The sequence below is a fragment of the Falco punctatus genome (assembly GCF_963210335.1).
Source record: "Falco punctatus genome assembly, chromosome: Z".
NCBI lineage: Eukaryota > Metazoa > Chordata > Aves > Falconiformes > Falconidae > Falco > Falco punctatus.
This window is the reverse complement of record NC_137586.1, coordinates 58,829,621-58,848,125: the sequence shown is the minus strand read 5'-3', so window position 1 is coordinate 58,848,125 and position 18,505 is coordinate 58,829,621.

Sequence of the window (18,505 nt, the reverse complement as noted above, 5' to 3'; positions counted from 1 at the left end):
ACATCAATGTTCCTGCGTTAACTCCAGTTGGCTTCCACCACACTAAGTGAAGCTGTGTAACTAAGAGGAAAATATGGCCCAATAGCTGGTTTGATCATATTCTGACTTCCTATGGCTGCCACCTGAACAGAGGGGAAAAACAAAGGGGAAAAAAAAAAAAAAGTTCTAGCATCACTGTTATCAAAGTTGCTCTTCCATTGTAGAACAGCATCAACACAAGCTACCTTGGTACTTCAGTTGTCTTTTTGAAATTAACAAAGCTACTGTGGGGTTTTATGGTATTAGAGAGGGGATGTTTCTCTCTGTATCAATTTTCTCTGATGCTGCCTCTCTTCTTTTTCTCCATTGTTGCTGCTCTTGACTCAGTCACTCATAGACTCCCAAGTCTCCTATCTTATGCTAAACTAAATAGGTAGAAACAACGTTTTCTCCTCCAGGGTATAGGAAAACTAGACAGCAAAAAGAGCAAGTTAGGACTCTGGAGTAGCAGTAGGCATTAAATGGTCCTGTGGTGCTGGAGACAGTGAAACAAAACTGAAATGAGCAACTGAGTGGGAAGAAGTGAAAATGTGAGGAGGACCAGAAAGGAGGAAAGAGGGTTACTCAGTATATACACATGCCATTAAAAACTCCTGATTTGAAAAGTTATTCAAAGTTTGCATATAACTAATGATTAAAGAATGAAACAAGGATGTTGGCAGGAAAATAAGAAAAACAACTTGTAATCTGATTAGCTATTTTTTAAACAGCTGAAGAAAATTTACAGCTGTTGTCTGCTAAACAGCCCACAAAATCTGGTTACATACATATACAACGGTGAAAATACAGCAGAGTTATGAAACGAGAATCAATTCATCAGTTCAGTGAATAGAATGAATTATGACAGAAACACATAGAAAAGGAAGACTGCCCTATGTTTGGGTGGGTGGGGGTTTTTTGCTATCAACTTACCTGTAGTATAGCGATAGTCCACTTACCTAGTTCAGCTATGGCAAAAGTTAAATTAAATTTCTTTCAAAAAGAACACATTTTTAAAAAAGGAATGTGTTATTTTGTTCCTGATAAACAATAACCCAGCTGCCCTACACAGTATGACTGAGGATTTTACAGTACCTGGCTAGTGTGCAGTTCTAGTGTTATGAATGCTTTATATCAGGAAAACTTTAATCTGAAAAAAAAAAAAAAAAAAAAAAAAAAGAGAGAAAAAGAAAGCATGGAGGGTTTATTTGCTTTTGTTTTTTTTTTCCTCCATGCTCTAGGTTTATGGCTTGTATATACGTACTATAATGCAGGGACAATGGCTTAGTGCTGTTTGCTGTGAACTGCCTGTCTCCCATTTCTCTCAAGTGAGAATTTCTAGCAGTTTTGAAGGACAATAGTTACCTAATTTTCTATACTTACGTTCATTTTTTCTCCTTCTAAGATCTTTAGGTATCTCAGTATCTCATCAGTCACTGAAGTTCCAATACATTTTTGGCAAATCTAATTTTCTGCTATCTTGTTATTCTTACCCAAATGGTTTAACAGTTTTATCTATTTCTTAGATGCAAGCAGAAGATTATCTTATTTTGGAATGCATCTGGCAAATTACCTGCTTCATGGATAGCTAAGCCTTTATTATCTATCACTGAGTCTGCTTTATGTGATTTTGGATATCTATGTGGACTTGTAATTGCTTGTCAGAGGCATCAATTGACTCCTTGAAACTATACCTGAACTTGATGTATTTGTTTTTAAGCCCTTCCTTGGCTTTTCCTGATATCTACCATAATTGAGCTGTGATTGAAACTCATTGTAGCTTACATTTTCCTTGCACACAGATAAGCTTTAGAAAGTGTGGCCAAGAATTCTTTGATTTTCAGATCACCCACTACTGTACATAAAAATTATTCCTAGACTTTGTCTGTTCTTCTGTAACAAAAGCAAGCTTGGTACACCAGCTGTAACCTACCAAAAGACAATTCTTTACTTACTGTTGTTACTTTTTGTGTACTAAGCTGGGCTAACAATGTGAAACAACTATTTGTTCCTACCATCCGTGATGTGCAATCTTTGAATTTTCATTTTTTTTAGCTTAGACTGAATAAAGAAAATTTTCCCTTTGGTTTCTTTTTTTTTTTTTTTTTTTTTTTTTTTTCCACCAGGGATTTCTTCTGCTGTTTCTTGAGCAAGTATATTGTCACTGAACACGAGGAAAAGTTGTTTTTTTTTTTTACGTAGACAACTCCATAAAATCAATAAAATAAATAGTTAATGGAGGCTGATGTTGCCAGGTTTATAGGTCTAAAATGCTTATATAACTAGTAAAAATATTCATTTATTAACCCTTTTTGTGGTTAATTTTTTTTAAATAAATTGCTATTATTATGAATTCTGTCTATTCCTATAATACAGGCTTAGCAACATGTTCAGGGTTTGTGCTTTGCTCTGATTGCAGTGTTCCTGCAGAATATCCTATTACAGCTGTTGTCCTGCCACAGTAAAGACCAAGGATCTACCTGAAGCTCCAATACTATACAGAAGGAACGAATCCGTAAACCATTCTCAGATAAGGCTCCATGCTTATTCAAAGAGGGAAGAACTAGGTGACAAGACTAAAAAGAAATATGGATTTCTGCCTCCTATGCTAAACTCCAGAGCCTTGCATTATGACCCCATCATTTCTGGGGAAGCTTACGTTACAATAGATAAGTGACAGCAAAATTAGGGGGAAGTGTTTGCCTTTAAAACATTACTGGAATTGATAGTTGTAAATTTTGTCTTGGGAAGAAGATGTAGTTCCCTGCCAGGACACTAATTCCTCCCACCCAAATGAATATCCAAACTTCTCACTTCTCCTTGAAGGAGAACCTCAAGGGCTATTCTGTATTTTCATTCACTCACATTCATAGACAGACAAATATCTACAGATATAGATGCTACAGATAGTAGATAAATATTAAAAAGTTTTGGTTTAGTTTGGTTTGGTTTGGTTTGGTTTGGTTTGGTTTGGTTTGGTTTTGGAGAACAAGCTACTTTAATTGATTAGAGGAATTTGCTTTTATGGCAGCATGTTCTGTAAGCTGACAGTGTAGCTGACACCACAGCAACTGGAATATTATAAAGGAGTACTATAGGACATTACTCACAAAATGGATTGATACCTATTATTTTATTACTAACCTAAACAGAACTCTTGGCTTTGAATCTCACATCCTTGCCTAAACTTAATCCCGCCCCAGACCTTTTTCATGTCTTCTGGTGAATCTTGAATGTACTGCTTAACCTTTCAATTTAAAAAAAAAAAAATTAAGGACATAAACTGATATTTGAAAATTGGTTTTCCTGAATAACTCCATTATTCAAGGATAATACTGTTGTTGCACTTCACTGAATAGCAAGTAATATTAAGGCAATTATCATTTGAACAGGCGTTTTCAGGAATAACTTTTAGTGTGCCTTCTGATATTTCAAATGTACAACTGAATATTAATCCAAATAAAAATCCTGTCTGCTAATATATTTGTAAATAATATTTATATTTTTTTCCGTGTATTTTTCCAAATATACTCAAATCTTTCAGTCAAAAGCTCTAGGATTTTATGGGATACTTTGCGTGTGTACATGAGGGAGATGGCATTCCAAAACTGTTCTAAGAATTAAAGATTCCTGCACTTACCAAGCATACAAGGTATCATAGTTTTATTTTAATTGGAAGATTGTGATGTACAATTTCCTTTTTTGAGGCCCTTGGTTAGGAAATACACTGTGCATCACCTCTTAGGCAATCAAGGATTTAATGCATACCCTAGTGCCTCAACATCTTTAATTTTGGTGATGCAGTGCATCTACAATTCAGTAAAACAGAAAGAAGCTGCCCAGCCTAATAAATACACAGGGGGTTAGGGGTTTTGTGGATTTTTTTGCACTTAGGGCTGAAACACAGTGAATTGGGATGATTATTTTAATTTTACCCAGCCTTGTAAGATGACAGCTAAAGAACCTGAAAAAATTGTTGATGTAGAAAATACCTTTAGGGAACTATTTCCATCTTTGATGTATGTATCTTGAGAATTTCAGTGAAGAAAAAAATCTAAAGCACTTTGTTGAAATAAAAGTGTCATATTGAACCCTTAAACCACTATTGTAAACTGCATTGAAAATAACAGTCTAGATTTATTTCTCTATATAAGTAAAATATTAGTAATTTTTAGTTTGCTACCTACTCACACTACATTCAATCCTATTATATGCATCCTTCTTTCTGTCACACCACTTATCATATACTTGACCTCGCAAAACATGAGTATACGAGTGTTGCCATCTATTCTCTAAGAAGTTATAGATATTCTTACCATGAAAATCTATTTGTAACTTTATTCCTTCTAGTAGGCAAAATGCATACAAAGGTTAACTTACCATAAAATAAATGAATGCAGTTAACAGCTTATAAAAATACCTTACATCAGCAAATATGTTTATTGCAAAGTTATTTCTCATCAGAAATTTAAATAAATTATATTTTTATTATAACGAGACTAGATTTGAACTTTTTGAAGTAAATCTAGAGTTACAACAGATCAATCAATTATATTGTTACTGTGAATTTCACCTCATATGAAAGAAATACTACCTATATAGGTTTCTTTCTTTGAAAAGTAAATTTATGCCAAAAAGGCCAATGACAAACAATATATTTTTTATTTGTTACTGGAAAAATAATAACAAACTAAGCAAACTATTTAAAAAAAAAAAAACAAAAAAACAACCAAACAGTTAGACATATGTGAGAAATGTAAGTTAAATAGTCTTTTTCTTAAATGTGCTTGTCAGCTTGTTTGCAAATTCAAAAAAGTACTAGAACAATTCAATGAGAGGTGTTGCTCCATACCCTATTATAAATTCTCTTCTTGACTCTTGAGACTGTTAAAACAATGTTAGTGAACAATGTTACTCTATATGAACTTTTTAAAGAAGAAAGTAAACTGAATGAAGTTAATGTTTACTATTGGAACTGTATACTGTTCACAGAATTACCAGATGGTCAGGGTTGGACCTCTGGAGATCATCTAGTCCAATTCCCTGCTAAAGCATGTTCACCTGAGCAGGTTGCACGGATTCTTGTCCAGGCAGATTTTGAAATCTCCATAGAAGGAGGCTGAGAAGGACACAAAGGAGACTATTCCTGTATAGAAAGACAGAAAAAAGAACTTACTCAAAAAAAATCCGTAATCTAATTTCTCTTCCTAATGACAGAACAGGTAACTGATACTCTGTAAATTTTCTATAAGACAGGGAAAATAATATCAAGACTGCAGTCTCATGCAACATACTTCTTTAAATGCTATGTAGAATTTAAAAGGCAATTCATAGCAGATCAAGATCGGTGGGTCCTATGCTATATATGCAAACAGCCTTCAAAATTTAAAGTAATCGTCACAGAGTGGATGTTGTCCTGGGAAATAAATACTGGATAAAAAGTTTTCTGAATGGTAAAATATTCATGGGGTGACTGCATTATCTTTTTTATAGCTGAATTAATTAATGCAGGAGAGGGAGAATACATATATAATACCTAATGTGTAATTTGCTATCATATACAGAAAATTGCCAGGTGAGAAATGTATTTGTCAGGGTCAGTACTTCATGCCTTTATTAACCTGTATAAGTACTAAGTGACTACACAGTGTTTTAGACATTTCTTATTCCGTTAGAGTAGCTATTTCCTTTTGTGGCCGTTTTTGTATTACCATTGTAGTGTAAAAGCATTATGTTTACTTCATTTTTTCCATATCTTCAAAGAAAACAATTTTTTGTTTGTTTGTTTAGAATGCTCTCTTGTAAAGTAATATTACTCTATCAGCACTCAGTGGGCAGACATATTTTTCAACATTCCTCTTTTAATTAACTTGTCTTACAAAGAAAGGCTACCAGATGAACACAATTTATCCACAGCGTGTATTTTGAGCTAGGAGGCAGATAATTATTGCTCACTGCAGAAATACTGTTATTCTACTTGCTCATGTAAAACAAACTTTAAATGTCATTTTACAACAATAAAGATTACACAGCACAGTGTCATCTTAAGATATAGCAATTACACAGAGGAACTTCTCATTAACCTAAAGGTCAGAGGTGAGAGATGATCACCTATTCTTGCTAATACAAATGTAAATTGGTTTAAGTTAAATGTAATGATCTAATAATCATGAAAACAGGGACTGTAAAAACCTAACAGCTATTGTGGTACATTTCCAAGCAGAATCGTGCAATCTGTAAACCTAATAAGAACAATGTTTCTTCCAGCTCCCGTTTTCTCTTGCTGCTGGGTGTTTCTTTTTGTATATTCCTGGAAGAATCATAGCGTGCAAAGTAGCTGCTCCCTGTTACAGGCTAAAATTACCCTTTTTAATAAACTAGTGGCAGCTTTGTAACAATAAAATGTATTGTTTCAATTAAAACAACCACAAAGTAATCTTTAAACATTAAGAGTAAATTGCATTTTCAAACACAAATGCAGCAATAGCTCTAAACATATTTACTTCATAACATTTAGCAGCCTATATAATGCACCAAAAAAAATAAAGACAGACATCGGTTTAGTAATTTTAAACTATCATCTAAAATATGCAGTGCTTAAAGTTCTGAATATCCCTTTCAGTCCAATGCAGACAATTAGATTTCTTAAATCACTAGCTGATTTCTCTCTTTTTCTCTTCTTCACCCACCTTATGCCCCCAAATGTAGAGTTCCTGCTTATTTTCGATCAAGGGTTTGACTAATAGGCCTACATTCATTGACAAGCAGCTCAGATGTGAATGGACATACTGTAAAACCAATACTGACGTATGGCAGAAGCAAAAATAATTATACTACATCGGACAAAATTGTGTACATGTTTCCTTTTAGTAGAACAGACATAAAGCATCAAACAAAACCTTTTGGATCTTTGTGTATGTGTGCTCTGTAGCTACTCAAAAGTCAAGTACAGGGAAGACATTTTCTAAGTAATATTTGTCTCTTAATATAGTGAGAAAGGAAGTAGCCATGCTATGTGGCATGCTCTTTTCTGCATAATTTAATCAGCATTCTTGATAATCAGAAGTTATAGCACTTGATAATAAGAGATGAGAAGCTAAAGTAAAACTTAGAACAAAACTGCTTTGTCAAGTGATTCTATCCCACTCCAAAAACTATGCCAGCAAGAAAACCACTAAGACAAAGAAAACTGAGCTTTGAGAAAACCTGTTCTGCCAACTCTTTGTTAGTCTAGAATTTCATGAGCTCTAGCCTTTTTCCAGCTTAAGGCACAGGCTAGTGTAGCAAGATTAAAAGGAAGCTTCTTTATGAATCCTAAGAAAAGCAATTGCTAGCGATACACTTCTCAAGTAATCATGGAATATGTCCACTCCAAAGCACTTTGAACTTTAAGGCCCAACACTTAAAAGGGCATTAAACAGCACGCTAGGGAGACACCTACCACCGCTGTTTGAGAGCAGGGTGATACCATTTAATTTGCATATGCGTCCTGGAGATTTGGTTGCGCAATCACCCTTGAACAAATAGAAGTATGATGGCCCTAGCTCTGAAAGGCTTGCTTGAAAAAGCAACATAAGACATCTGAGCAAAATATTCATACAAAAAATATTTGCAAGGTTACTGTTGTTTTCTAAAAATTACAATCTCTGATAAAAAGAAATGGTATTACTGAGCTTAAGGTGCATCTTTTCTATAAATCTTATATATGGCCCAGAAAACTATTTCAGTGATAAATTAAGACAATAAATTGAGGAGGCACAATCTACCTAACAAATCAATCTGAAATGTAGACATCATTGTTCCTCTTTGTGGTACCTCATCCATGCCACAGCGGATGATACTGCAGGGGCAGGAAAGCAAAGCTTGTCTCTGACTTCACCTAGCCATTTTCTACCTTCACATGTAGTGAGAAAATACCCCTTCTCCCATAGTAAACTATTTCACTAAGGATAGCTCAGGATCCTTTGACTGACCCTGAACCAACTTACACCCAGTAAATATGCTTGCTACCATCCCCAGGAAAGTAGGCCACCAGGCGGATGATGACTCGCACAGGCACCAGCTAACGGCCCTTCCCGCAGCAGGCAGCAGCCCAGACAGGCACTGCCTTGTTTCCAGGGACAGGCACAACCTTTGTGTGGCTTCCTCACCTTCATAGCCAATAAGGGTGACACATTACTTCATAATATGGATTGTAATGACAAACATATGCTTTTCAAAGCTTCCTGTCTTGTATTCCCAATTAACATACAGTGCGATAACTCGAATACCTAGTTCAAGGTAAGTGAATGACTCTCACTTGGATTCAGTCATATGATAAAATATTTTTTTGTGTTGAAGAGTGGTTTTAATTCTGATACACTGTAGGACACCTTTCAAAACTCACAAGAAAGTTTGAAAAGGGGAAACCCGAGGGTCCTTCTGTCTGCTTAGCCTTGACAATACGTTTCTAAAAGCTGAATTTTCCTTAATCTTCTACCCTTTATTTCCAGGCAACCTTATTTTCTCATGGAACGCACCTGTTTGTTTGAGAATAGCCTCTAAGGCTGAAGAAAAAAGTACTTTGCAATAAATACAGCAAAAATATACTCTTGAAACTCACAGAGTGATTCTGTAATGTGGGGCAGTATCTATGTTTCAGACATGCTTTTTCCATTTCTTCTCCCCCTGCTTCTGTAGGTATCAATTGTTCACATTATATGCATTAAAAAAATTAGCAAGATTTATCAGTAAGTGAAAATCCATAGTATTACATAAAGTTGTCAGGTTTATGAGGTGATAGGAGGATGACTGAGTAGTATTTCCAAGTCTTACCGCCTAAGACTGTGCAAATACGTTTGGTAGTCCCCACAAGATTTCACATCAAGCGAGCAGATTTTGCACACGCCTTTGTGCCCCATTACTTTATTAGTAAAGAAAAAACTTCCTTTTTGACCATAATCAGCAAACAAGTCTTTTTCCCATTCTTCTGCTAGTCCTGTGCACATTAATTTATGAAAACATGCTATAGACATAGCTCACTTTCTCTGTAACTCTTAGTACAGTTTTCTACTGCACAGTTGAAGTTGTTCTGCTCTGAAGTTTTCATTCATGTCACAAATAGGATATTATTTTATCATAGGACCTATCTAATTTTTAATATACTTTAAAGTGAGCACAAAAAGTATGGTTATTTCCTTGGAGATATAAGAATGGAGTGTGAATAATACGAATTAGTCCACAGGGGATGAGAAATGTATGCATTTAGAGAACATGTTTAGATTTAGAGAGATTTATTTTTCTTACTGTGTATAATGTTCATACATATATGTTATAAAGTCAGTAGAAAATCCCATTCTACTTAGCAGCATTCCAGTATCTGTATACTTGAAGACTCGGTGTTCACAGTTTGCTCTGTTTTTTCATGAAGCCACACATTGCCCTTTTTCTTTTTTTTTTTTTTTTTTTTTTGCAGGCTCTGATGTCTAAAACAGCAAGTGAAGAAGTAAACTTCTGGGTTTTTTATAGCTCCTTTTATTTAGTGGATGTCCAAAATATTCAGGTGGAAAAAACCCAAACAAACAAGCAAACAAACAAAACCAAAACAAACATAAAAACCCGAGCAAAAAAAAAAAAAAACAACAAACAAAGAGGTCTGAATTAAACACCAGAAATTTTAGAAAGTATGCAAGTTACTACTCTGAAAGGAGAAGAATAGTATTCAAAGTGAATATGAAACAATGGCTGTGTATGTACAACTATGGGAGGAGATTTCAGATTGTAGAAGTACCACAGGTTTAAAGAGGTACCACACTTTCTTCTCCAAAGAAGGGAATGTAAATAGACATGTAGAATATATTTAGGAAAAATCAAACCTTTGAGCAGATAACATCTTTGGAAAATACTGGTGTTTTTTTTAATTGTAGAAGTTCCAATAAAATTATCAAGTAAACAATAAATTTATAAAAGCTCCTCCCCTCCCCCCCCCGCCCCCCATGAAAAAAACCTTCAATGTCTCAGCAAAGACCATGAAGAAAAGATTTAAGGATCTTAATCTTTTGACAATGAACAAACTTTTCCCAGAGATGTGACATCCACAAGTCCAGAACTTACAGAGGAAAAAAGCGGAGGCTGTAAATCTGCTGCAGTGAAAAAGAAGATTTCTGCTAATTCTGGTAGGTCAGACTCTAAATGCCTGTCTTAAAGGCCTGTGTTAATGTAAGGAGTCACAAAAGCCTCGCGCTTTTTTTTTTTTTTTTTTGTGGATGGTTCTGGTATTCTTTTTAAAATTAAACATTAAGTAATACTGATCTTGTGTTACTTGTAATTCAGATTAACTTTCCCTCAAAAATAGCTTTAAATCTTTCTTTAAGGTTTTATTTTGTGTTTTCTACTTCAATAGGAAAAGTGCTTTGTGCTTTGTTTTGACAAAGACAAGATGATATATATCACTTAATGCTCTGCTTTAGCAGTTATGAATTAATGGATTTATATGTAGAATAATAATCCCCTCAGAACACATGGCTTAAATGAATGGAAGATTTCTTCCTAAATTAAGAACTCAATAGGAACTGATTGTTGGTTAAAAAGTAGCTGCTGTGCATTATGAATGGAGACCATGGGCAGCAGGTATGGTTTTATGTTAGGTTATTATGACTTTTGTCATGTAAACTGTATTCTCCCTAAAAATCTACCTCTATAACATTAACTGATAGCAATGCACTAAAAGGTGCAGAAAAGAAGAAAGGTAAATATGAAACAAAATCAGAATCAGAACTGCAATGAAGCTTTAGTATATTACTAGATGTCACGAACGCTGCCCTCAAGTATGTGTATGCGTACCCTTCATTTAAACTGTGGTGACAGATTTTCTAATGGAGAGCACAAGTCATACAATTTCAGTATGTGTGGCTTTTCCTTCAGATGGAAGAAATCAGCAAATAAAGGGAACAAACAGTAGTTCCAGAAAAAAAGGAAAATGTGGTATTGCTTTCTCTTGGCTCACAGAAATAGCCCTAAAGACAGGTAGGTAAAATAGAATTAAAATTATGTAGTTCTGCCATACTTATCAGTAGCCTGTCAAGTGCTTTGTAGCTCAGTGGCACTACCACCACACCTGGGGAAGTAACACACTCCAGGAATCAGAGGTACAACTGATGTCTATTGGCTTGGTGTCAAGTATCTTCAGTGAGGTGACCATGGACCTAAGTCTACCACTCTGGTGTCCTGAAGGTGTTGTACAGGGAACATCAATTATCCAGCTCACCTACATTTGCACCACTAGGTTCTACATATCTTCGACAGTCATGATGAAGTTCCCAGAAAATGCTGAGATTTATCTCATGCCATGAATGATAGGGTTTCCTGTTTGTTTTAAATTTTGTTTTAAAATGTTGTGTATCTATCTGAATTGCTCAAAGATCCGGTGGAATAAGAATGGCATTTATCAGAAAATCAGTTTATACAGTACCTACTTTTGTTAAACCTGAGAAGTAACTTCTACGGCTTTGCAAACCTATTTGTATAGTGATTGTGCAATTATAAAAATAATTAGACTATAACAATTGCAATGGTTTCTAGTCAAACTGTGATTATAAGATCTGGAAGAGACAAGAAGAGAAGAAATAATATTTGTTCAATATATAAACAGGGAAAACAAAATTGTCTAAAGTATAAAACATGACGAGGTAACACCATCCAGTGGTCAGCCCCTGTAGCTCATACACATAAATTCTTACGGAATTACAGGTAAGACTTCATTTTTTTGATAGCTTTTTGTTTCTGCAGTCAAAAACATGTGACAACAGGATAAAAAAATTATTTTCCTTTTTCCATTTTTATAAAGCAGGCAGATTTTTAGTTAAGTCACAGGCTGACATCATTATAGCAAAACATGAAAGGGAACAAGCAGACAGATAGATTAGACTAATGCTTGTAATTACTAGAATGAGCTGTGCTTCAACAGTATATGACTTATTCTATATTTTAGTGTACACTTTTCCTTGAAATGGATTACGTAAATCTTGTTCAAAGGGAACAGAATATCATTGGGCAGTAAATTCCATTCTGAGTTAAAGCTGTCAGCTTGAATAGTTTTTCTCATTAAACAGTTGTTTGGAGTAAGGATGCTGGGGGTGACTGTTTTTTTCCCAAATAGTTAAATAATGGAACTGATCAAATAGCCAGCACTTAAAAGAAAGCTAAGGGCATCATTCCTGCTCTAACTACTCCTTTCTTAATTGTCTAAACACAAAACATGTATAACATATCTCCAGAGAAAATTCTTTCATAGAAGTACAGCATACTGTAGATGTGCAAAGGGAGATATGTGCCTCTAATACTGCCAGGTAGTTTAAATGTACTAGATATTAATTCTCTTTTCTCACAAATGTTAGCAAAAATGTGTCTTTTCCATTTATCGCATGGTTTATTCACAGTCATCAAGTACTGTATTATCTGACAGTAGAAATGTTGGTGCTGTATAAGATTTTGTAAGTGTTTTTTGTTTTCCTTTCACAATATAAAAATCATCTATAGTCCATTCTAAATATATCAGTTGTTGTTTAGGACTTCTAAGCTTTATTCTAAATATTTTCCATCAAATCTTCTTTAAGCACTATTAGAATATATTAGCCTGGTTTTGCACTTACTTTGCAGGGTCATCAGAAAGTGTGTTCATAATTTTAACACCTTGAAGTTCAGATCTATACTGTCTGTGCACAAGTGGAAATGGATTTGATTTTACTACACGCCAGGCTACCAACACAATTGCCTCTTTTCAATTTGTCACACATTTTCTTTTCCTATATCTCAGTGAATTTGAGTCTCAATTTTTTAACCCAATGCCATAGACTACTAGTCTGGGAAAATAACCCAGTATAAAATAAATGAATAATTGTTAAAATAACAGAAGGCTATGGTAATATCCACGTCTCCCACTAAGGGTTCCATATGCTTTTTGTGATTTAACCCCAGCTGGTAAGAGCTGTGCAGCCGCTAGCCCACTGCCCCCTCACCCAGAGGGATGGGGAGGAGAAATGAAAAGAAATGTAAAATTCAAAGGGCTGAGATAAGAACAATTTAATAATTGAAATAAAATAAAAATTAAAGGGTAATAATAATAACAACAACAACAACAACAACAAAAGTTATAATGAAAAGGATGGAGCGGGGGAATGATATCCAATGGGAAGAGAGGAAAGAAAACAAGTGATACATGGTACAGCTGCTCACCCCCCATTGACCAATGCCCAGCCAATGCCTGAGCAACGATCAGTCGGCCTCGGCCAACACTCCCACACTCCCCACCCCTACCCCGCAAGTTTATATACCAAGCATGATGTCTCATGGTATGGAATACCTCTTAGTTCAGGTCAGCTGTCCTGGCAGTGTCCCCTCCCAGTTTCTTGTGCCCCTCCAGTTCTCTTTCCAGCAGGGCCTGAGAAACTAAAAACTTGACTTAATATAAACATCACCCAGAAACAACTAAAGATATCAGTGTGCTATCAGCATTGTACTCACACCAAAGCCAAAACACAGCACTGCACCAGCTACTAAGAAGATTAACTCTCCCAGCCGAAACCAGGACATTATCCACCCCTTATTCCATACCATTTACATCATGATACATTTTCCAATATATAATCACCTCTTCTGTGCTTTAACATAAAGATACAGATATCATTCCTTTAGTCTATGGCCCATTCATCCGAAGTCTGTGGAGTTCATTTAGTCCATGATGTCGGGCTCCATCTGTTGTACCAGTTTCTCTAGGCAGGGAAGATAGTACAAGGTGTTGGATTGTTGCATGTTGAAGCCGGTTCTGATTCTATTACAGCTGCATTGATCTGATTTCACCAAAGTCATTCTTCATTAGTACGACAGTTGAAAAGGAATCAGGTTCAGATCTTCAAGTCCAAAGTGGGCGCCACAAGATGCCCAGTCCTAATAGGCATATAGAAGTGATAATACTCAGTATTATGTAACAATTAACATTACACAACTAAATTCATCGGCTATTTTCACCCAAAATCAAATCCCCTTGAGGCAGACATCAAACTTCCCCACCCTCCTGCATTAACCACCAAGTGCTCACAGGCCCTTGAGCAAAAGCAATCCCACAAATGGGTTTGCCTTTGCTTGAGGCAGGAATGACCCAGACTGTTTTCCCAAGCATATTTTTAAGGTGCACTACAGGAACTTTAACCCTTCCTACAGTATGAAAGAGCTTTGATTGGACAGGACCAGCCAGCTGGCAGATCCTATGGTATTAACCAACCAGGTAGCCTTGCTAAATGCGTATCCCAATGTTTGGAAGTTCCACCACCCATTGCTTTCAGTGTAGTCTTTAACAGTCTGTTACATTGTTCAGTTTTCCCAGAGGCTGGTGCATGGTAAGGAATGTGATGTACCCACTCAGTGACATGCTCTTTGGCCCAAGGGTCTATGACTGTTTTGGAAATTAGTTCTGTTGTCTGAGTCAATAATTTCTGGGGTCACAGGACCTGTCTTTCAAGCCCCAGGACAGTGTTCTGGGTAGTGGCATGGCACACAGGATGTTTCCAGCCATCTGGTGGTTGCTTCCACCATTGTAAGCACATGGCACTTGCTTTGGTGAGTCTGTGGGACTGTGATATAGTCAGTCTCACAAGCCTCCCATATTTCTATTTCATCCATCATTCTCCATTTCAAAGAGGCTTTAACCATTTGGCTTGCTTAATTGCAGTGCATGCTTCACATTCATGGATCATCTGTGCAACAGTGCCCATGGTTAAGTCCCCCTTGAACTTGGGCCCATCTGTATGTTGCATCTCTTCTTTGATGGCCTGAAGTGTCATAGGCCTACTAAGCTTGAAATAAATCATCTTTATGTAGCCAATCCAAATCTACCTGAGCCACTTAAATCTTGGCTGCTTGATCTGCCTGCTTCTTGTTTAGATGTTCTTCAGAGACCCAACTCTTGGGTACATAAGCATCTACATGACATACTTTACTACCAGGTTCTCCACCCAGGCAGCAATATCTTCCCATAATGCAGCAGCCCAGATAGGCTTACCTCTGTGTTGCCAATTATTCTGCTTCCACTGCCATAACCACCCCCACAGGGCATTTGCCACCATCCATGAGTCAGTATAGAGGTAAAGTATCGATCTCCTTTCTTGTTCAGCAATGTCTAAAGCCAGCTGGATAATTTTCACCTCTGCAAACTGACTTGACTTACCTTCTCCTTCAGTAGTTTCTGCAGCTTGTTGTAGAAGACTCCATACAGATGCTTTCCACCTCCGATGCTTTCCTACAATACCACAGGAGCTATTAGTAAACAAGCATATTGCTTTTTACGTTCTGGCAGTTCATCATACAATGGGGTTTCTTCAGCACATATCACCTCTTCCTCTGATGACATCCCAAAATCTTTACCTTCTGGTCAAACCATAATAATTTCCAAAATTCCTGGGCAATTGGGATTTCCTGTTTAAGCTCGTTGTGTAATCAGTGCAACCCACTTACTCCATGTAGTATCGGTTGCATGATGTGTAGAGGAAACCCTCCCTTTAAACATCCAGACCAGCACCAGTAACCAGGGTGCTAGAAGGAGCCCCACTTCAGTACCAACCACTTCCAAGTGGCGTGAACTCCTTCATAATCTGCAAATATCTCTTTTTCAGTTGGAGCATAGAGGGTCTTAGATCCTCTATATCCCCATCTCCAAAAGCCCAATGGTCGACCTCAAGTCTTACCTGGTGCCTTCTGCCAAAGCTCCAGGCAGGGCCATTATCCCCAGCTGCAGTGCGGAGCACATTCTTTATATCTTGCCCAGTCTTAACTGGTCCAAGGCCCTCTGCTTGAACTATCTTCTGCTTAATTTGTTCAAAGGCTTGTCATTGCTCAGGGCCATATTTAAAACCATTCTTTTTTGGGGGTCACATGATAAAAAGGATTTACAATCATCCTGTAGTTTGGAACGTGCAGTCTCCAAAAGCCCACAACACCTAAGAAAGCCTGATTTTCTTTCTTATTAGTTGGTGGAGTCATAGCTGCTATTTTGTTGATCGTATCCATTGGGATCTCATTATGTCCATTTTGCCATTTTATTCCCCAAAACTGGCTCTTCTGTGCCGGTCCCTTGACTTTACTTGGTTTTATGGGAAAACAACAAAACTGTCTTTCAGAAGGATTTGGTTAATTTTCTCCTCTTTCTCAAAAACTTCTTCTGCTGTATTGCCCCATACCATAATGTCATCAATGTATTGCAGATGTTCTGGGGCTCCACCCTGTTCCAGCACAGCCTGGATCAGTCCATGGCAGGTGGTAGGGCTGTGTTTCCATCCCTGAGGCAGTTGATTTCAGGTGTATTGGACATCCCTCTAAGTAAAGGCAAATTGTGACCTGCACTCTACAGCCAAAGGTATAGAGAAAAATGTCTTTGCGATATCAGAGGTGGCATATCACTTATCTGTCTTTGATACCAGTTCATATTGAAGTTCTAGCATGTCTGGTATGGCAGCACTCAAGGGCAGAGTGACTTCATCCAGGTCACGATAGCCCACTGTTAGTCTCCATTCTCTATGAGACCTTTGCACTGGCCATACGAGGCTAATAAAGGGTGAAAGGGTTCTGCTGATCACTGCTTGGTTCTCCAGTCAGCAAATCAGCTTATGGATGGAAATCAGGGAGTGTCAGTTGGTATAGTATTGCTGCCGGTGCACTGTTGTAGTAGCAGTCAGCACCTGCTGTTCTTCAACTTTCAGTAACCCCACACTGAGGGGTCTTCTGAAAGGCCAGGCAAAGTAGACAGCTGTTCAGTTTCCTCTGATTCCAAGGCAGCTATACCAAAATCCCACCTACACCCTTTTGGATCCTTGAAATACCCTCTCCTGAGTTACTCTGTGCCGAGGATGCATGGAGCCTCTAGGCCAGTCACAATGTGATGTTTTTGTCACTCAGTCCCAGTCAGGTTTATTCCAGCCTCCAGTACAGTTAGCTGTTGGGATCCCCCTGTCACTCCAGAAATACTGAGTTCTGCCCCTTCATAGCTTGATGGCATTAGAGTACACTATGCACCAGTATCTACTAAAGCTTTATATTCCTGTGGGTCTGGTGTGCCAGGCCATCGGATCCACACAGCCCAGCAAACTTAGTTATCCCTGTCCTCCACCTGGCTAGAGGCAGGATCCTTCTAAACCTGGTCATAGGATTCTCCACTAGGACAGCAAGTGGTTTGAAGTAGAAGTACCGTGGAGTGGTTCTGCTAACTTATGTCTTGTCTGAATGGATTAGAATCCCTTTTCACAGGATCAAAAGTAAAGTTATCCCTATCACTCTGTCTGGAAACTGCCCTCTGGACACTGGAGCAGCAACCTTCGTGGAAGACTCCTTTTTCATGATTGGTTTTCCTTGTAATTCATGCACTCATGCCTCCAGGACTGAGTTGGGTTTTTCATCCCACCTCCTCATGTCCTTTCCATGGTCCTGCAAGTAAAACCACAGGGTACCCCGTAGTGTGTATCTCCTGTATTCTGCCTCCCAAGCAGAAGGGTATCTACAGTTGATAGCTGAGGTGCAGGTCCATATAGGGGGAGATTAGGATATATCTTTGTAAGGTCACTGGACTAGCCTCTTCACAGCTGAGATGATGGAGGTAGAGAAACTATCTTCATAGTTCTAGAGATGGCGAACCACTTCATCCACTGTCAGTGCCGTGTTGTCTTTCCAAACATTATTGCCAATGAGTTGGCATATGATGATGGCGCACTCTGTACAAATTTCTGCCACATGGGTCATGCACATAGAACTTCATCAGGATCTGTGGTGACTGTGGATCATCCTGTTCATAATAAATCATCTCTTTCATGGCTAATTCCCTCAAGTATTGGATACCTTTCTCTGTTGCAGTCCACTTGCTTGGTCGACATGTGATATCCTCCTTGTAGCAATACCTCTCCTTAACACTTGGCAGGAATTTCTTCCAGAGGCTGAGGGCTCACATTCCTTTCCAATTGCCTTGTCAATTACCCTTTTTTTAGAAAGTGATCCCAGCTGCTTGGCTTCCCTACCCTCCAATTGTATACTATTAGTCTCATTATCCCAGCATCAAAGCAACCAGGTGATAATGTGTTCACCTGATTGACAGGCATAATATTTCAACATATCCTGCAGTTTCAGAGATAGGGATCAAGAGGTTTCTTCTTGTTCATCTTCTTCATGTTGTTCCTGTAATGGGCCTGCTTCATCATCCCCATTTACCAAATGAGCTGCTCTCTGTTTCCACTTCATCTTATGTATAGGGGCCACTGACACTGACACAGGCTGGTCTTCTGCATCACTTGTTGCGGGGTTGAGGCAGCTGCAGTGCCAGCTACAGAGGCTGGAGTAGCTGCAGTGCCTTCCAGGGGATCTGGAGTGGCCACAGGGGCTGCAGTAGCTGTTGTTTCTTTCACAGAGGCTAGAGTGGTTACAGCCGGTCACGTAAATCTCCACCAGATCCAGGTGGCGAAAACCACATTCACTA